Source organism: Papio anubis, chromosome 10 (genome assembly GCF_008728515.1).
Source record: "Papio anubis isolate 15944 chromosome 10, Panubis1.0, whole genome shotgun sequence".
Lineage (NCBI taxonomy): Eukaryota > Metazoa > Chordata > Mammalia > Primates > Cercopithecidae > Papio > Papio anubis.
This window is the reverse complement of record NC_044985.1, coordinates 104,101,935-104,124,244: the sequence shown is the minus strand read 5'-3', so window position 1 is coordinate 104,124,244 and position 22,310 is coordinate 104,101,935.

The window sequence follows — 22,310 nt, the reverse complement described above, 5'->3', positions numbered from 1 at the left end:
TTCTTCTAAGGTTTTGTCTCCTTGGGCATCCCAAGGTGAATATTGCTTGAGATGAACTTGCCTGCGTTCCTATGAAATTTACTGAGTTTCTGTACTTCATCCCAAAAAACATCCATAAATCTGGAAATAAGAAGGGCACAATGGCCCATTCACTCTCTTTTCACATCTTTACTAGTCTCGAGAAGAATGGGAAATGAAAGAGTGAGTTAATTTAAATGCATCTCCTCCTTCTAAAGTAACAACTAAAAACCCTCACCTAGCTGAGGGTGAGTTAATATTATTAGGTTCAAAATAGAACATAGTGTGTTGCCTTTTCTATAGTATGCCAGATGTGAAAAATGGCTCAAAGTCCCATTTTGGAAATCTCCTTATTTGTAAAATTATGTTTAGCTTTGTTCATTTATACTACTCAGTATAGAATGTTTGGAAATAAATAGCGCAACATTTGTTTGTTTTCTCTCTTTGGTGATTCTTCTGCAATTAGTGTCACGAATTCTTTCAAAATCAGGAGAAAAAATATGTTAAGACTGTTTTGTTCTTTCTTTGTTGAAACATGGTTTAATGTTTATTATCATAATTTTGATTGCTATTGCACCACCTCAAGTGATGTATTTTTTACTCAGTGAGCTATTATTTGGCTTACACTCACGATTTGTGCATTAATACCATTCAAGATTATACAATAACAATCAGAAATTATGATAATAAACATTGAACCACATTTCAACAAAAAGCGATAAACTCATATGAGTTTTTTTAATCTTTTCATTAACAAAGCATCTTATGCTTCAGTGACACTTTAATTACCAAGAAATCACCCAAGAAAATATGTAATTATTTCTAGTAATTGACAGTGACTCTACATGCAACACTTCTTTATAGTAAAATAATTGCTAAAATGTGGTCCTTTTTTCCCCAGACATGTGGTTTAATTGATTGCATTCTCTCTTTTGAGTAAAATGTTAGTACAAATCTATATATATTATCACTAAAGTACCCAACTAATTCTAGTTCAATTGAGAACTGTTTAGTAACCTGAAAAATAATGTTTTATAATGAGCTAGTATCAATAAAATTATCTTGATAAATTTAGGGTAATTGTTTAGATTTCTTATTCTACCCCAATGTACTAACACATGCTCTTTCTCAGAGTGGCTTTGCTAGTCTTTCCAAAACCGTATGTATATTGCAAAAAACATTCTCTAAAGTGGCTATTCAAAGGATCAAAATCCTTTGCTTATGTACGAACATTCATTAAAAGTAAAAGGAAAAGCTTCTTTCTCAAAATCTAAAGCCACACTTGGGAGAAAATCATTTTGATCTTTGCTATCTTTAACATTTCAATTCTTTATGATTCTATAAAATCTATTCATAACATAGACACATTCTTTAAACAAGGAAAGAAAACCAAGGGTTCAAACGTGTCCATCTCTCCATTTCCTGTTTTTTTTCACCTGACAGTTTGGTCTAACAAGAGCCCTCACTCAAGAGCCTTAACACAACTCTTTCCACAAATGTCTGCTATCTGTTATTTCCCCACTACTTCTTTCCTTCTCTGAGTCAGGGCAAAACATGTACTAAATAAGCTTTTGTCTTCACACACTGTTCCTTTTCAAACTGACCAACAGAGTGGATTTTTTTTTTAATTAACAACAATATACAACCATGACCCAGATGATCACATTGTATCAATATAGTTTAATTTGAAGAAAAATAAATATAGTTTTCCACACTATAGAGAAGGACTAAAATGTTTGTAAACTCCGGGCATTGCAGAACATCCACCTGTACATTTCTATCTTCTTTGTAAAAATCACCTTCAGGAGTCATTCTCCTGCTACAATCTTAGGAGAAAGCCCACAAATCTAAAATCACAGTAATAAAACCCTGACATTTCTGCTTTGTGATCTCCGGATTAGCATGGGAGGCTATTTTGGGAACTATGGATCCCCAAATATTCGTAGAAGCCACTTGAAGGGATGGATAGCGGGAAGAGGCAGAAGACAAGGTGAGCTATGTGTCCCCAGTCCTTTGTCTGTTACACAACCAGTGGCTCTCTCAATTTATCTCTTGTTTACATCGGGTTTTCTTGTTGCTTATAATTTTAGGAAAACCATCATTTTCTCTCAGTTTATAGATTAGAAAACGGAGTTTTTTCGTGAATACAACAGATTTGCCCTGAGTCAAACACCTGCTCAATGGTAGTGTCAGGTCTAGAATATAGTACACGTGACTCTCAGCCCAGAGCTTGTTTTCCTAGATGTCTCTATCCTGAGACAGAAAAGTGCTCCAGCATTTTGTTTCATAGTCTATGGACTGCTCATGAGACTTTCCACCATGTTTCTTCAGGGAGATAAATTCAGCCAGAGAGAGATCCGAGGCAACAAGCATCACTGAACAAAAATATTGGCCCTGAATCAGGACCCAGCTTAATGTAATATACCAGAGCATGTAATCTAATCCTGTCTCTCTTGATCCACGCTCCAGACAACTAGCCAGCCATGCCCTTGGAAGACTATTACTTGACATCTATGATGTTTAGATACAAAGTAGGGCTTACTGCTCCTTATGTAGATACTTTACTACTCATCTGCTGAAATCTTAAGCAGGACCTCCACTGTGTTTAATAAGGACAGCAACAATGCCTCAGGCCTTAAGTTCCCATTCCAGTCCCATCTTCTACTATATATGCTGGGTGTCTCCTTTCGTCCGATCCCATTTACTACAATATTCATCTTCCACCCCTTGCTGATGGAGAATGTGTTGTTCTTTTTTTTTTTTTTTTCCAATGGAATGGGAAGCCTGAAAGCGTAATGCTTGCAGAATAATTTTTCCTGTGTTTGTTTTTCACTTGTCTTGATAAATTTTTAGTTTGACAGGTAGAAAGGGCTTTCTGTTTTTCTATGTGCTAGAGAGGGTCTCATCACTCAACAAATCCCACGAGCTTTTACATTCTCAGCACTGTGTCCTTCTTCTGACCTTAAACTTTCTCACTGCCTGGAAATAAAGCTTTTCATGAGAACTCACAAAGCTCTACCAGCTGAGTTTGACAATGAGACAGGCAATACACAAGGCAGATTATCATTGGAGGAAATGGCAACTTCCTCATCAAAAATCATTTGTTTAACAGAAAACCCAGAAGTCTACTGTAAGTTAACAGACTTGCCCCCTTACCTCCAGCAGCTTATAATTTCTTGGGAACACAGAACACAGTGGCACTTAGAGAACGAAATGACTTTATTTCTCTTTGCATTAGATATATCCTCGCCCTGTTTCTGGCATAGAAGGATTCTAAGTTGTTTTCAGTCTCACTTCAGGGAGAGCCCATCAGCTAGAGCAGAAACACTGTACCCCTTATACGACTTCTGTTTGGGATTCCATTTAAGAGGCCCCAAGAGAAGTAGGAAGAAAAGGGGGCAAGAAGCTCCACGAAGGAGGAGAAAATCGACCTATCCTGAGCACCCCTGGTGGGTTCCTGAGTCACGGCGTGTACTATATGGCTTGCCAATGACTCAATAAGGGACCACTGGAAAGGCCCTGAACCTGCCTAGCTACCATTTCCTCATCTTTAAAGCAGGACCAATTGCACCCGCCTGTGTGCAGCTGCTGTGACTTTCAGGCAGGATAAAGAATGTGAAATGATTGGCTCAGTGCTGTTCCAAGCTTGGTGTACAGTAACTGTTGCTGATTAATATTATTTGATTAATATTATTTGGTGTCCTTTCATCCTCTTAAGAATCCTGAGAAGCGGGAGGCTGAGGCGGGGGGATCACGAGGTCAGGAGATCGAGACCATCCTGGCTAACAAGTGAAACCCCGTCTCTACTAAAAACACACACACACACACACACACAAAATTAGCTGCACATGGTGGCAGGTGCCTATAGTCCCAGCTACTAGGGAGGCTGAGGCAGGAGAATGGTGTGAACTGGGGAGGTGGAGCTCGCAGTGAGCCGAGATCGCGCCACTGCACTCCAGCCTGGGTGACACAACGAGACTCTGTCTCAAAAAAAAAAAAAAAAAAGAATCCTGTGAAACAAGTGTTATTCCCATTGCACAACTGAGCAAAATAAGGCATAGAATGTAAAGGAACTTGTACAAGACAACACACACTTTGGGAAGGTGGAGTGCCAGGTCCCTATACCACGGCCATGCCATGCGTGGGAGCCCAGCAATCTTGTGGGTAGCAGCCCCTATAGAGAAGTTTAGACTCCCGTGATTTTCCAGTAGATGAGCAGAGAAGGAAGGCAGTTAAGCCTACATTTACCCTTGGGTTGCAGGTTCCTAACCTCTTGGCAAGAGGAAACAGCTTAGTCCAGGCATCAAAGAGAAATGTAATCCTGATAAGGAGAAGATCGGATCTTTCTCCAAACCACGTACAGGACTGTCCCACCCAGAGGCTTGGTAGAGTAGACCCTCTCGCTTGCCTATGAGATTCAGGAGCCCACTGTATAGGGAGTCACTAGACTGTAATTGTTTCGTGTTTAATTTTCCACCTACTATGAACTGAATCAAGATTCGGGCCACTGTACTTCAAATAACACCCAAGTTATTGTTCCAGATATTGTGGTTCAGTTATTCGGTCAAGCAAGAATAGCCTACAATATTTAAGTCCCAGGTTCATTGTAAACAAAGAAAATCCATCAAAAAGGGAGTATCTCAAGAGAAATCCTTTTCAGGCTTTCATTACAGACTGCAAAGGATAAAAATCTTTCATCTTGCTGATGGTTTCATGTCCCTGTACGCATTTACAGTGAGGTGATTGTTTTGCTCAGCTGAAGGCTTATCTATCCTTTGAAGAAAGCCCATCGAAACAGCGGTTGTTAAATACGTGTGCAGATCCTGGAAACCCTTCAGGGTCAGCCAGCTTAATGTCCAAACCCAGTATAGTGCCAAAGAGAGAAAATGTTGTTAAACTGTCACTCCCAGACATTCAAGCTCTCTCAGCTACTGGATGGACATTTTATCAAGCAGTTGCCTCCATTTTAAAAACTCTGAGTTAGAAGCAACTTGCTTCCTTCAGCTCTCACAAACTCAGTGTGGAGCCTTGGATTCACTGTGTAACTGCTCCATGCCTCTCTTTAGAGAGTGTAAAGTGGGAAGAGTAACTGTCCTTATCTCTCAGGGCTTGTATTAGCCAGAGTTCTTCAGCAAAATAGAACCACTAGAAGAAATAGTATGTGTGTGTATATACAAATATATATGTATATATATAATATATATATACACACACATAAACACACTCACACACACACACAGAGAGATAGACAGACAGTCAGAGATTTATTTTAAGGATAAGTTCACATAATCAGGGGGAATGGCAAGTCCAAAATGTGTATGTAAAGTCAGCAGGCTGGACATTCCAGTAAGAACTGGTGTTACCATCTGAATTCCACAGGGCGGTAGTAGACTGGGAAGTCAAGCAGGGTTTCTATGTAGCAGTCTCGAGGCAGAACTGCTTCTTTTTGAAAAATCTTAGCCTTAAGGCCTTCAACTGATTACCTAAGACCCACCCACATTATGGATGGTAATTGGCTTTACTTAAAGTCAATGCATTGTAAATTAATCACATCCACAAATACCTTCAAGCAACATTTAGATTCGTGTTTGACCAAACAGCCAGGTACCCTAACCTAGACAAGCGGATTCATAAAATGAACTATCACAAGGCCCTTTTAAAGTTCACATCAAATGAGTTCATTCATAGAAAAGGAATACCGAAGGCACAAAGAATGCACAGAGCTATTTAGTAAATATCAAACTCCTGTGTGACATGGGGCTTTGAGGAATGTAGAGATGAATAAATCAAAGATTCACCTTCAAGGAGCATACCATCCAACTGAGATGCCAAGATTAAATGCACAGGAAGGGAACTGCTGCCCGAAGAAATGCTGAAGGAACAGTGTGAAGACCCAGGAGGCTGCGGGACAGAGACACTGCTGGGGACTGAAGGGTCCTAAGGAGCCTCTTGGAAAGAAACTGCTTTTCTGGAAAGGTCCTTCCAGGCACTCACTCTACCCTCAATCCAATTATGTCTCCTCCGTCCCTCGCTCTCATGAACTTTATTCTTGTGGTTTTTTTTTTAATAACATATTGCAATGCATGACTATTCACTTATTTGCATGGCTCACTGTTTAATAGTGTTCTCTCTCAAATTAAAATTTCACAACAGCAAAAGGGCCCTGTATATTGTTCTCACCACTATCTCCCTAACATTTAACATAGTACTTGGCATGTGATGGTTGTGCAAATTACATACAGTGAATGTTTGAATAAATGAATATATATAAGTTTTTTCTACAACAAAATTTTACCAGCTTTTAACTGTTTAAGAAAAACCAAGTTTACAGTAAAATTGAAAATCGTGCCATAAGCAACCAGACTTTGCTCTCTGATCCGTGTGTTTCTGATTTCTTTATCTTTCTAGTTTTATTGCTAAATCATTTGAAAGTAAGTGACACCAGTCACTAGCTTTCTCCTTTAAATATTTCAGCACACACCTAAAAATAAGGTATCTGCTCTACAGAACCCCAATACCATAAGCCAGTTTAAAAAAAACTAGCAATAATATTTCACTCTCTTCTAATATCTAAACCACATTCAGATCTCACCAACTGATATTTAAGTCTCTTTTTACTTTCAAACTAGCATCTAATCCAGATTCTGGAACCTTGAGGGAGGCTGAGGTGGGTGGATCATCTGAGGTAAGGAGTTCAAGACCAGCCTGGCCAACAAGGCAAAATCCCATCTCTACTGAAAAGCAAAAATTAGCTGGTCGTGGTAGCAGACATCTGTAATCCCCGAAGTTACTACTCCGGAGGTTGAGGCACGGCCCAAGAATAGCTTGAACCTGGCAGGTGGAGTTTGCAGTGCACTAAGTTCATGCCACTGTATTCCAGCCCGGGCTACAGAGTGAGAATTCATCTCAAAAAAAAAAAAAGAGAGAGAGAGAGAGAGATTCTGGAAGCCCCTGTCCAACACATACACAAACATATTATTGTTATCATTATTTTTATTACTTTGTACTGAAATCTTGAAGTAATTCAATTGTCCTCTAGAGTGTTCCATATTCTGGATTTGTCTGCTTGTCTCCTTACGGTGTCATTTAAATTGTTCTTCCAGTTCCCATATATACTGGAAACTAGAAGTCAGACCTAATGCTGTGATTAGATTCAGTTACAAATGTTTTCTAAGAATAACCGATAGGCAATGCTTCTTACTTAATATTGCATCCCAACAGGGTGCACACTGTGCCAACTTGTTCACCACTGGGGATGCCAAGGTTAACCATGAAATCAAGATGGTCAGCACCTGATCTGTCTGTTATATTGGTGCACTCTCCCCCTTCATGCTAGCAAGAACTCATTCAAGCAAACTTTCCAAAATTTGTTTATAATTGAAATCCAAGTTAAATTCTTTTCCCTAGGACTTAATGCAATCCAAAACGCTTAGTTTATTTGTAGAACTTCTTTATCCCTTTTCTTTTGGGGTGGATGGCTGTGTGAAGGGTTCTTCAATTACCTTTGCAGGAAAATGTTGCTGAGCTTACTCAAGTCTTCATGAATTTTAAAATAAAAGCACTCCTCCATATATTTAAAAAGACAGCATTTTGTACAAATCTTTATAGCATTTTTGTTCAGCATTAATTACATTTATCAACTTTTCATCCTTCCTGTAAACTGATATTATTTATTAAACTCACAAGAAAAGACACAATTAATCTTTATGATTCATTGTTTCTCCTGCAAAGAACTAAAGCATCAACTGAGTTGACTTTTAAAGTGTTTTTTTTTTATCTCCTACTGGGGCTGTATAATTGGGTTAAATCAGTACTGTTCAAACCAGAGGACCGCTGGGAATATGCAGCAGAGAGCTGGAGGTACTCCATAAACATGGAGCCTCTTTCTGAAGCATCGTTTTTCCTAGATGGTAAGTAATTTAAAAGATCTTTCTGCACCAAAATAAACTCAGATATACTACAGAAGAAAATGCAAAATTAACATGAATTTAAGGAGAAAACAGAAGGCCATTTTGCATAAGCCACTAGTCACAACCTCCTCTACTTCCTACCACTTTCCCATGGTCTCTTCACGTCCCCAACCCACAGGTGATCACTCTGCTCTGCCCTTTGAAGTCCTTGGTTAACTAAAGCACCTGGCTAACATTTAAATCAACAAAAGAAAAATTCCTCTGAAAAAATTATTGAAGCTTTCTTTTTCTTTTTTCTTTTTCTTTTTGGTTTTGAAATGGAGTCTTGCTCTGTTGCCCAGGCTGGAATGCAATGGCACGATCTCGGCTTACTGCACCTCTGCCTCTCAGGCTCAAGCGATTCTCCTGCCTCAGCCTCCTGAGTAGCTGGGATTACAGGCATGCACCACCATGCCTGACCAATTTTTGTATTTTTAGTAGAGACAGGATTTCACTATGTTGGCCAGGCTGGTCTCAAACTCCTGACCTCAAGTGATCCACCTACTCAGCCTCCCAAAGTGCTGGAATTACAGGAGTGAGCCACCGCACCCAGTCAAAAATTTACGAAGATTTCTAACAGCCAATGTCTCCAAACCTATCCTCTATATGAAAGATGTAAGTGTGGGAACTAGAGATTGGGTATATAAGAACCCTTCCATTTTTTAATGATTCAATAAACGTCATTGACCTTCCTACACTTCCATATGGGAGCAAGATGCCTATGACTCTTGGTTTCTGCATCCTCGTATCTCCTACACACCATCTTTTCCTGAACAAACATTTATTAAGGGTTGGCTGTAAGAAAGGCACCTTTTCAAGCACTTTATTCGTGATAATTCACTTCACATCCACCTAATAAAGTAGGTACTAATGTTCTTGCCATTTTATGGATGAGGAAAGTGAGGCATGAAGAGCTAAGTGACTTGCCCAACATAGTTGGGAACAGCTGAAGCCAGTATTTGAAATGAAGCAGTCTGGCATTTTAATAACACCTGGCCCAGGCTTTGCATTTAGGAAGAACTCAAATAATGTGTGTGATAATTGTGTTGATACAGCAAGCAAATTTGGAGTCATCATTGATTCTTCCTTCTGCCTTACAGTCAAGCAATCGCCAAGCTCACTAATACCTTAAAGAGTCCCTTACCTTCTTTACATTCCCACTGCTGCTGCCTTAGGTTCAGGTCTTCATTCCCTCAATCCTTCTCAGCGGGACACTCTCAGAGTATGTGACATTTCTGGTCTTTAATTCCTTCTCTACTCTAACCCATCCTTCACGCTCTGCCAGAGTTTCTTCCAATGCACAACTCTGATTGTGGTGATCTCTCCCCGCAAACCTCCAAGGGCTCCTCTTTGCTTACAGAATGGAACCGACAGTCTGTTAGTGGCAATCAAGACCCTAACCTGCCTTCCCTGGTGTATTCCCACTGACATAATACACCTGTGAAATGAAACTAAATCTTGGGACCCCAAATCACTAAGCCAAAGGAAAAAGTCAAGCTGGGAACTGCTTAGGGCAAACTTGCCTCCCATGCTATTCCTTGAAAAGACAGCTACTAAGATTTTTAAAAAGCTACACACCCCCTCCCGGGGAATTTCCTTGTGGACAAAGAACAAACAGAACTCAAAGTCATCCTTCTGCTCACTAAGAATAATGCATATCTGATTGCATCCTTTGGAAAAGCTAATCAGAAACTAGAAAGAATGCAACCATTTGTTTCTTATCTACCTATGACCTGGAAGCCCCTCCCCGCTTCGAGGCTTCTAGTTTCCCCACCTTTTCAGACAAAATTAATGTACTTTTTATGTACATTGATTGAGGTCTCATGTCTCCCTAAAATGTATGAAACTAAGTTGTGAAAAATACTATTGAGGACCACAAATTCTTCCTTTCCTTTACAAAGCACAGTGTTTTCAATACTGCCGACTACGCTCCCCACAGTTAGTGGTTGAGTGGGTTATGTCTATCAGTATTTACTCCCATTAGAAATTAAACCGAAATTTTTAAAATATTGAAGCATTAATTTAAAAAGAAGAAAAATCCATTATATATTGATATAAATAACATGAAAAATAACCATTCTTTATGAAATAAAACAGAATGTTGAGTGAAAACAGTAGTTTTATATCTGTGCAAATTTCTCTGCTGTCTGGCTTAACAGAGGACAGTTAAATTCTCCTAAATGCTTCTCTATTCAGGCTCTGGCATTATCACACATCTTGGAGCCTCCAGAAAGCTCCACTGTAGGCTTATGAGAAAATGAAAGTGAAAAGGCAGATAACATCTTAGTATTTTTATAAAAAGAGTTTATTTTTATCTCATGGATGCCCTGAAAACGTAGAGAACCCCTGAAATCCTTGGACCATACTTTGAGAACCATTGCTTTATGTAAATTGTGTCTTGCTTTTACACTGGTTCACCCGAGCTTGCAGCATTTCCTCTCTTTAGAAAGCTCTTCTCCCTTAGTTTCTGCCTATAAATAAATATTCAACCTATGCATCAGTGCTCAAAGTCTCACGTTTTTATGAAACTTCCTCCCTCTGCAGTAAGAATTCCTTCCGTTTTATAGCACTTTGTACCTTGATTTACATTTAAAATATTCAATTACTTGGGCAACAATTACTGAGTGCCTACTATGTTCTAAGTGTCCTACACTTTCCCTACCTACTCCCCCTACATTAAAATTTATCTTCAGCTCAGCCTCCTCAAAGAGACAATCAAAACAATATATTAGTGGTCAACTTTTAGGCCCACTGATATACTGGGAAAGGAGTTGTTTTTTTAAAAGACTCAGGACCTTTCCATAGCTCTGAAATTACACCATATAAACCATCTGTTTCTGTCATTATTGAAGATGTCTACTATATTTAAGCCACACTAAAATAAATTCAATTATCTTTGGTAAGTAGAAAATTAAGAGCAATTCATCTGATAAATGTTTATAAGCATACATTTTTGAGCCACTCTAGCCCTTGTCCAATATACCATGGACATTCAATTTGACAGCTGTTGTTGAAGAATTTGAATTCCAAATGAGTGGGATGACCCTGTAGCCCTACATTTCTAGAATGCTAAGATTCAAATGAGTATCAAGTATTTGAGTAAAGAGATCCAAGTCTGGTACCTCTATAGCAATGGCATGCGTAGCTTGAGGCATGGCCCTTGACATTTCTGGAGCTCAGTGTCTTCCACTAGACTAGAATCCTCTTGAACCCAGAAACCATGTCATTTTTATCTCTGCACTTAGTAAGCACTCCATAAATTTTTGATGAACAAAGGACTCCACGATGAAGAATTATGTTAAATAAACCCCAAAGTCCTTCTCAGTTAGAAGAGCACCTAGCACAGGGCCCGCATGTCATGACCACTCATTAAATATTCAAGGCACACACGAAAACACAATTGAACAGTCTGTAATTTCTGGTTCTATCATAAGCAAGATGTTTCCCTAGGCACCATGCTGTCTCAGTAAGAACTAAGATATTGTCCCTGCCCTCACAGAACTCAAAACTTAGCCCAATATTAGCTGCAATGACAAACAACCAGGGAGCAAACAAAACACCTTAGATTCATGATGTTTTATCTGCCTTGGAACACCAGGATATTTCAAGTTCCACCTCTGACTGGCAAAATCACTTTTTATTTCTGCTTCTAATAGACACATAACTAAAGGCAAGGGCTAATGGCATGTCAAAGCAGTGTCATCACAGCCCCTTAATTGATGTGAAGGTGCTTGCATAACTATTCAAGGCAAAATGATGTTCTCACTGATGGGAGATATAGAATGTACAATTTGCATCTCATCAGAAAAAAACTATTCATTGGTTTCCTCTATGAAGCACTAATGTTCCTCAATACTGCTGACTGTGCTATTTTGAGAAATAGCCAGCATGCCCTCCGCCGTTAGAGAGTAAAAGGAAATATTGCCTCCCCAGGTGTCAGATTTCCTTTCTATAATGGAAGGATGTGTGGGACAGCATTTCAAACATAGTCACAGAGGAAAAAGGAGGCTGACAAGTAAGATGGATGAATGAGAGGGAAAACATGTGTTGAGAAGGAAGCTGTCAGATGTAGATCCCGTTTGTGCATCAGAAGTGTCCTAATTAAAAGTGCCCATCATAAGAGTCTTTGGGGAGGAAAGAAAAAAAAAAAGGAAGCCCACATCTTTGCAATACAAGAGATCTCAGAGAAAAGGCCTGGCTCAGGGGCTCCACTGAACAGCAGCATTCACATTGGTGGCTGTATCCTGGCATCTTGGATATTTATTGCTTCTATAACTCAACCCAGGAAATCTGCATCCTCACCAAGGAAGCCTTTAAATATAAATAATATCACAAATTTAGTTGACGTAAAGAAGTTGGAAACACTGGGCTGTTACCATGCAATTTGGAGCTCAGTTTTTCCAACTTCTCATCAATAATGATTTTTTTCTTTCCCACAATTGGAGTCCTGAGCCTTCTGTGTTTACAGTGACATTAGTCAATTCCCTAGACACACTGGGTGAAATTAAATAAAGGACTGCAGGGAAATTTATCTATAGAACATGAATCTTTAATGGGCCTTCATCCCTATAACTCGTATACCAGAAAGGGACTTGCAGAAACAGATCTAGTATCTAGCCACCCATGAAGGCTAGGTGGATGTGAACAGATAATTGAGTATCTCTATTCCTCTTTTGCTTTATTTATAGCATAAAGGGACTGGACTCAATAAACTTTGAGTTCTTTCCACTCTGACCTTCAGACTCTGTCATTTTTCTCAAATTTCCCTCCTCCTTCCTAGGAAGTACATAGGGGCCATTGTTAATTTGTGGTGGATTTGTGGTGGGAGGGAAGTGGTGGTAGTTAAGAATGTGGGCTCTTATGTTAGACTGCTCAGGTTCAATCTCATCTCTACCACTCACTATCTGTGTGACTTAGGACAAGTTACCTAAACTCTCTGTGTCTCCATTTCCTTATCAATAAAGTGAGGCAATAATAGTACCCATACCTCATAAGGTTGCTAAGATCTAATGGAAAAATATATACAAAACAGTTGTTACAGTTCCTGTTACATAGTAAACATGCAGCAAGCGTTTGCTGATCTGAGAGAATACAATCACTGCACACATGTGAGAGGATACAATCTCTGCCACACATATGGCCAGAGGCAGACCTGCAGAAGTGGAGTAATTGCAGGAATTAGGAGAGGGATCCTTTGTTACAAAATAAATAAACTCTACTTGCTTATGTCAAGATTTCTTTTACAGTGCAAAAGGAGAACAATAGCACACCAGTTTGAGTTCATATTCTGCTGTAAATAGATGTATTAGTCTGTTCTCATGCTGCTAATAAAGACATACCTGAGACTGGGTAATTTATAAAGAAAAAGATGTTTAATGGACTCACAGTTCCACATGGCTGTGAAGGCCTCACAATCATGGTGGAAGGCGGACGAAGAGCAAAGGCATGTCTTACATGGCAGTAGGCAAGACAGGGTGTTGCAGGGGAACTGCACTTTATAAAACCATCAGATCTCATAAGACTTATTCACTATCATGAGAACAGCACAGGAACACCTGCCCCCAGGATTCAATTACCTCCCACTGGGTCCCGCCCACAACACATGGGGATTGTGGGAACTACAATTCAAGATGAGATTTGGGTGGGGATACAGCTGGACCATATCAATAAATTTTACTTATTTATTGATTTATTGAAAATAGGCTTATAAAAAAAGTATTTAATGGAAGAAAGAGGAAGAATACAAGGATAAATAACAGATCTAGCAAGGGGAAAATATATGAATGAAAGACCAATTTCTGTTACCTTTAATATTGCTTGGCTTCACTGTCAATCTTATGTTTATTTATGGATCAAATTGATTTGTATCTTTATAAGCACCTTCTTCAAAATGATCCAGAAGACTGAATTTGGGGAGGCTATATTCAGTCTATATTCATGATTAGGTCATGTTCAAAAGTTTGGTTTTATTAAGACAGATCTCATCCTGAATCACAAGAAGGGTGTTTCCATTGGCAGCCACCCTTGTAGATTTTTACATACTCTAAAATATTACTAGTGCTAAATACAAGTGAGTCGTTCAGAGTGTCCCTGAGGGTTTGACTCCACCAGCAGCCCTGCTATAAACCTGAGAACATTGGGCCAAAGGCCATATCTTGAAAAAATACCTTAACACTGACTAGAGTGCTTTATCAGACACAGATGTCTCCAGAATTAGGCAGTATCAAACCACATTCACAGATTTCAGCCAAATACAAACCAAAAGATATTCAAAAGTCCATGGGTTGTATGGCTACCTGATTTCTGGCTCCTCATTAAGAGTAAATTGATAAAATATACCTGAAAGGCATGAGGTTTGGCAGAGAAATACCAGATTAAGATTATAACTCATTAAATATTTAAAAACTCACCTACATTAGTATTTTTCAGCTGGTAGGGTCATCAATCATATTGAACTACAGTTTTTATGTATTTTGCTGATGCAAAAACATCATAACAACACAAGCCAGAGTGACACAGGAAGCTACATTAAAACAAGGGAAGAAGACAAAGAGAAGGAGTGAAAAAAGGACAGAAGCTTAGTTTCAAAATTAACTCAAACAAAAAGTGAGCAATCCAAGAAATAGCAAAACCTATCTACAGTCAAAGGGAGGTTTTTATGTGCTTCTGTATGTCAAATTCATTCAGATGCCATTGCTTGCCTTTTCTAATGCCTTATTGACTAAATCATGTCAGCCAAACAGTCAATTCAATCAATTGTTTAAAAATAAGCTGATGACCTCTTTCAGTGATAGAGATATTTTGAAAACACCATTTTTAGTCTAGTGCAGAATGCAATATCTTCTACAAAGTTGTTATCCAACAATAATTTGTTGATAGATTCATCTAATAATGAAAAATATAGACTGATAATCCAAATAGCACTTTTAAAATCAAAAGCTACATATACAATGCCATATTAACAAACTTGAACATTCTTTGAGAATTTTGATTTCTAAGAACCTAAAAAAAAGAAACTCCAATTTTTTTTTAATGTGCTGGTTGTCTTTCAATTGGTAGGTATATACAAGTACAGGAAACATTGAATATAACTACTTTTGAAGGAATTTTGGCTTTTATAAATTCTAGTAAATGACTTATAAGAGCAATGGCAAGAGGGGACTTACCTCCCCTCGTGTTATCTATTAAAGAGTAAATGAGAACCTGCACTATTAAATTGGTCCTTTTTAATCAATGTTTAATTACGTAGCTTATGGAGAATGTACTAATGGTCCTTTTATGAATTAAACAAGCAGAAATATTCTCTATCCTGGAGTGCAGAATAAGGAATCAGTCATGAACATTACTTAGCCAGTTTGCATGAGATAGATATTTAACACTTTCACTGAAAATTAGCACATAGAATTACATGCTACATCTACAGAGAAAGCAGAGGTATTTGTAAAAGAATAAACTGGATGGAGGAAATAATGGAGCCAAACATTTCAGGTGTTGTTTTTTTTTCCTCCTTTGTAGATTTACCTAGTGCTCGAAGATAGACACCAAAATGTAGTGACTGCTAAAGTCAAATAGACCTTGAGGCAAATTTCTTCAAACTTTGAAGGAGTACTCCTAAAATGAGTAAGAATGTTGAGAATAATCAATGATGAAAGTCAAGCAAGAAGAAATGAAAAACATGGAGATTATTAAAATAGCATCAGAAAGAAAATGGCACATTTTGAAAGCAAACAAAGATCCAACATACACATAATTGGTGTTTAAAGATACTACAAAATCTGGAACTAAAACATTTTTTCCCAAAAAGATAAAAAAAGAAAATATTCCTTAAATAAAACAAGACCAAAATGTACAGATTAAAGACCACATCATATTCCAAGGAGGGATAACACTGACTGAAAAATGCAGACTTGCCCTGTTTACATTACCAGACTCTTGTGGGCATGATGTCAAGGACACCAAATCAACTATGGGAGTAAAAAATCATCAGCTTAGGCTTAGCCTTCCTATAAGCCACATTCGATGCTAGAAATTGCTAAACTTTCTACAAAGTTCTGGGGAAAAGAAAGTGTGGTCTTAAAAGAGTATATTATTATATACTTGCAACTAGAAAGGCCAAAGATACATGCCCTCATATATTCCAAATTTCAGATATAGTTTCCATGGACACTGCTTGGGGAAACGACTTGCAACTAAACCTCAGGCAATCAAGACATGAATGGAGAAACCATAGTGAAAGACTGGTTGTGAACACTGAATAAATTTAAATATAGGATTCAGGCTAAATAACTGTGAGAAGAGGATATGAGTTTTATAGACCAAAGCAATGAAGAAATATTATACCTAAAAATGTTGAGCAGTAAAGAAAGGAGGTAAGAGAATAGAGTAAATAAGCTAATCTCCTCTTTCCAAGTTGGGGTCAAAAGACACAGTTTAAAGCAGATAAATCTCAGGTTTCAGTGTAATATGTTTGAGTACAAAATAACTCCTAGATAAATTAAGAGAAATAATATAAACTATAAACAACACAAGTTGAGTTGTGGAAGGGAAGGAAGAAAGATAGGAAGAATCATAAATATTAATTTTCTCATAGAGATAAAAAGGAATATTTAAAGATGATAAAAAAGAAATTATAAAATATTTTTAAATAATTAAAAACATAAAAATGAAATTAAAAACAATATAAGCTAAATAGTAAGAGGTATAAAAAATATAAACAAAAGAAATATTCCAAATAAAAATACCAGAAATGTAGCTTGTAATCACAAAAGTAAAATCAATAAGGCCACCAAAAGGGAACTGATTCAATAACTTTTGCAAAATCCACACAATGGAATACTATAGAATTATGTAAGAATAGAGATGGAGCTTTTTTGAAAACAACTTCCAAGGTACTTGGTAAAGGAAAAAAACAAAACAAAATGTCAAATAGTATATGGAGGATTTTTCCGCTTGTGTAAAAAAAAAGATATTCACTGTACATACACACAGACACATATACAACAAATGTGTGTATAGGCAGGGCATATTTCTGGAGGTATGTAGAAGAAAGTGTTAATAATGATACTTCTTTCTTGGGTGCAAGAATGGTATAAAATTGAAGAAGACTTCCTTTTCCTTTTCTTTCTTTGGGTACAGTTACTAGTACTTTGAAAAGGGTAAAATAAAACCAGTCAGTGTGAGAAAACGCATATATATACATATATATTCACATACATATGTATACATATATAAATATGTATTTATTAGCATTTAATAAATGTGTGTACGTAAGAGTGTGTGTGTGTACATTCAAAGAAGAATCACAAACTAACAGAGTAAATAATAAGTTGACCAATAAATTTTGCTAAAAAATAAGAAAAAAGAATCAGGTTAGATTTTTTACATTGTATTAAAATAAATTCCAAACCAATAAAAGAGATAAAAGTAAAAAAAAAAAAAAAAAAAAAAAAAAAAGGCACAGTGTTGTGTTTGTGTGCCTGTATTCCCAACTACTTGGGAGGCTGAGCAGGGAGGATTGCTTGAGCCCAGGGGTTTGAGAACAGCTTGAGAAACATAGAAAGATCCCATATCAGAAAATGAAAAGAAAACCAAAAGAAACTGTAGAGGAAATTTTTATGTATATCTAATTGGGAAGTGATTTTCCAAATATTATAAAAAGACAAAAAAAAATGAAGAAGCATTTGCAACAATATGGCACTCAAACGGGTTGATTAATATTCTTAATACTTAAAAAGCCCTTATAAAGCCGTGAGAAAAACATATTCTTATCTGAAAGAAGAATGGCCAAGAAAATAAACATAGCTAATTCAATAGATTTTTATTTAGTTAGTGAACTTGTGGTATTAGGCTTTGAGAGTTTAGAGGTAAGCTAAGAGCTCTCAGGGAGTTTACAGTTTAGTGGAGAAAGTACATTCTAGAATTAGACGAATTCTCATTTTCTAATTAGTTGGTCAAAATGATTGACTTCATAATTATAAAAGATCCACAACTGGTTACTTTCTTTTATGATCATTTAAAGCATTTGGGGCTGGGTGCGATGGCTCATGCCTGTAATCCCAGCACTTTGGGAGGCCAAGTGGGAGTGGATCACCTGAGGTCAGGAATTCGAGACCAGCCTGGCCAACATGGTGAAACCCCATCTCTACTAAAAATACAAAAATTAGCTGGGTGTGGTGGCAGGTGCCTGTAGTCCCAGCTACTCAGGAGACTGAGGAAGGAGAATCGCTTGAACCCGGGAGGCGGAGTTTGCAGTGAGCCAAGATCACACCACTGTACTCCAGCCTGGGCGACAGTGAGACTCCGTCTCAAAATAACAATAATAATAATAAATAAAAATAAAGCATTTGGAAGCCAGGTGCTATTCATAACTAATTAGTTTGGATTTATAACAATATCAATGCATACAGCAATACCAATTCATCCCTCAGGCTCTGCTACCTACTAGGCTATAGAAGTGCATGATTTCATTTTGTCCTCACAGCTATAGGAAACTGCTTTTTTATTTTTTCAGTTTTTCCTATGGGAAAACTATGGGGCCTAAAGAGATGAAGCAATTTGTTCAAACACATTCTTTTGGTAAAAGGCACCATCTAAGTCCTTTTCAACCCCCAAATCTATGTTAATAAGGTGATGATATTTGTAAAGAGCAAAATTGGTCACAAGCCTACTAGGTCAGATAATGTGTTCCCTAAACATAGCTCTCTATAAAACATGAATCGTTGATTTTGCAGTATAGATGAACTTACTTTATACATTTCTTGACTTTCTGTAAAATATTTTCACCATAAAATATATATATACACATATATGTGTATGTATGTATATATGGTGTTTTCATTTTTGTTGGTTTCATTTTGCTTCTGATAGTCATTAATGTGCTGCAGTTTGATTAAACCATACAATTGCCCTTGAACTCTCTCTATATTCCAAGGCAGCAGAGCAGGAAGAAACATATGGCACCAGTGCCGTGGCAGCACAATTTAGGCCTCCTCAAGAATTATGTGGCCATGGTGGTGATTTGCTATCAACAATTTCACGACTCCTAATTCAGAGCAGTGGATTCATGGCCTTAAAATGTGAACCTGTCGTTCAGCCAGGCAGCCTCTCACACTCTGAGCAGTCTGACTTTTCAGCAGACAGCTTCTGAGTTTCCCTGCTCATGACCACTGCAGCCAGGAAAATTTGGACCAACTCAGCATTCAAGGACAATAGGACAGGCGTGTGCTCTGTAAATGGCACGTGGCATGATTATCAGAACAGCAGACTTTGTATGAAGCAAAAGGAAGAAGAGTGCTTTTTGTGTGTTTGTGCACATGCACACATACACACACTTTCCATGCGCAAAACAAAAAACTGTTTCACGATCATTTACAAAATCTGGTAGTCATTGATTGACTAAACGATTACTTTTGCCATTGCAAAGTTTTGTGTTTGAAAAATAATATTTCATCTCAACATTACAGTATCTGCATTGGGAATTCTTTTCAGTTAAAATCTGAAGTGCCCACAATTCTCATCAGTATATTTCTTCCTGTTTTTATTTTTTCTGGACAGCTTTGCTGTAGCAATAAATTTTTATTGTATGAGGCTCTACATTCTAGCAAATTTGTAGTTGATTATCCTAAACTCATTCAGGGCCAAATTTCCAGGGACAGTTAGCTATGACTTTGTGAAGCCAAATGTGGGATGATGATTTTTTTTTTTTTTCAAACTCAGTAAACCTCTTATTATACTTGTATGAGAGGGAAAAAAGCACACTTAGGAATTAAAAGTTATGTTGTCTTATGAAAAATATATGGAGCCCTGCTTTAGACAATGCTGTTAAACTCATCAGTGGTTTCCCTTTTTCTTGGACATGCTATACCCTATAGCCCTTGAGTCCTGATAGAAAGTGTCACCACACTTATTTTCTATTACAACATACATGTGTCCCTTTGTAGAATGTATTCTGGTTTTTGAAATGGCTCCTTATCACGCATTCTTTGTTAATCATCTGTTGAATTTTGTTGGGCCAATAGACAATGGACACCTTGCAGTCACTAAAAGGCAGGGATTGCGGGTGATAATGGCATGACCACAACCAGACACTTCTCCCTTGTCCTGCTCCATAACTGTCTCACCCACTCTCCTGAACCAGGATGCTACTCGAAAACCGAATGCAGTATTCTCCCACAGGCCTGTTCTCATGAGTTATGGTAAGAAAACACAAAAGGAAGATGACATACATCCTGGTTTTAAATAAGAAAGGAAGAGAATGCCAATACTGATATTATTCAAACATCATAGAACATGAAGAAGGACAGATTGTTGAAGACAGCAATCAGGAAATTCCAAATATTGTCCTTCATCAACTCAGATGCCATAGCCTTCGACCTTGAGCACTGAGAAGCTCACTCTGACAGTTACGCCTGTTTAAAATCCCTCAGAGGTTCCTTCACCCACAGGGTAAGCACCAAGGGCTTTAACCAGGCACACATGAGTGGTGTCCGTGACCTGGGTTCAACTCTGTTTCTTGTCACTCCTTGACCATTTGTGTAAACTTTTCAGAGACCCCACATATCCCAGGCTGTTTTCCCTTCTGGACCTTTGCTTAGGTTCTGCCATCTGTCTAGAATCCCCCCAACTGCCGTCCGCTGGCTAACATTGGATCCTGTAATAACCATTCTCCCAGACCTTCCTTCGCTTCTCTTCACTCCCATAATATCTTGCACATGGGCTTCTCATTTCAGTGAGATGAATTCCTTACCACTGCCTATTAAATTGTATGTTTCCCTGAAACACTGTGAGGTCTCCAAAGTCAAGGACTAGGTCTTATTCATCTACACACTCTGAAGCCTGTAGAGCCTCTGTTATATACTAGGAGTTTAGTAAATATGGGTTGAATAAGTCCCCAAAGTCAAGGACTGTGTCTTATTCATCTATATACTCTGAAGCCCTGTATAGCCTCTGGTATATACTAGGAGCTTAGTAAATATGGGTTGAATAAGTAAAGTATCTTTACAGGCTTCAAGTCCTTATGATAACTGTATCTTCAAATATCAATTAAGGGGAAAAACTGAGACATACAGCATCAGCCTAATGTTTTGGTTCTGTTACCTTGAACAAGTTACTTTTCCTTAGAAGCCCTAATTTCCTAATCTGTACAATGGGTACAATATTACCCACCTCAAAGAGTTGTGACAATTACATAAGAAAATGCCTAGAAAGATGCATATAATAAGAATTAAACGAATGTTAGGTACTACAAATGATTAATGTGAAAAATGAATGTTAGGTACTACAAATGATTAATGTGAAGTTATCCCTTTGACTATCCCTTTGATAACCAACAAGAGGCAAATTTTCATAATCATTTGTTGTTTGTTCTTGCTGGGGTAATTTTTTGTCTCTTTTTGAGAGTTTTGCTGTTTGGTGTTACCCTTTTATCTGAATCACACTTACCCCTTCCTCAATTTTCTTCCTCTCCGTATTACAAGAAATAGCCAATAAAGAAATAGCCAATAATTCAGGTGCCCAATACTTCAGGGTTGAGTAACTCACCACACATTGAGTCAACATGGATTCTAATTTAGAACCATATCAACAGATATCATCCTCTGTAAATATTTCAAAAATTGATGGACATGACTGTTTTCACTATTCCAAATTACCGTATGTGTCCATCACTCAAATTTGTTTCCATTCTCAAATAAGCTCTATGATGTTATTCCTGAAAAGAAAGGAACCACAAATCCAAATTTCCACATACATCAGTTTTAGTCATTCTCATTTCCATCAAGATTTGGCAAGGGAAGGGGAGGTTTATAAACTGATGATAGGAGTAAATTATGCATAATCCCATAGGTCAGCAATGTCTTAAAGTATGTTAAAAAGTAAAGGTCAAATCCCCAAAAGTCAAAGTTATTTACCAAAGGCAGCAATCTTATTTTACTTCTTTTAAGACCACAAACACTCTTATTTCCCAAAAGGTCTTGAAGATTTGCTTCTATCGTAAGTAGAATTGGAAATAAAGCTAACTTTGGTCCTCTACTAATTGCAGACCACCCTGCTGTTTGTGGCAGGGTGGTCTCTTCCTCGTGCCACAAATACACCAGGCTCATTTCCATTTTCTCGCTTTTACTCAATTTTTTTCCATCCTCTAAACTACGACTCTCTCAGTTCAAATCCTGGGCTGCACCATTTATTAGCTCTGCGATCTTGGAAAATGTATTTAACATTCTCTAAACCTCAATATCCTTATCTATAAAATGTAGATGTTAATAAAAATAGTATCTATCTCAAATGGTTGTCATCGTGATTAAATTGGACAGTGATTTAATTTTTTAAGCCCCTTTCCTGGCATTA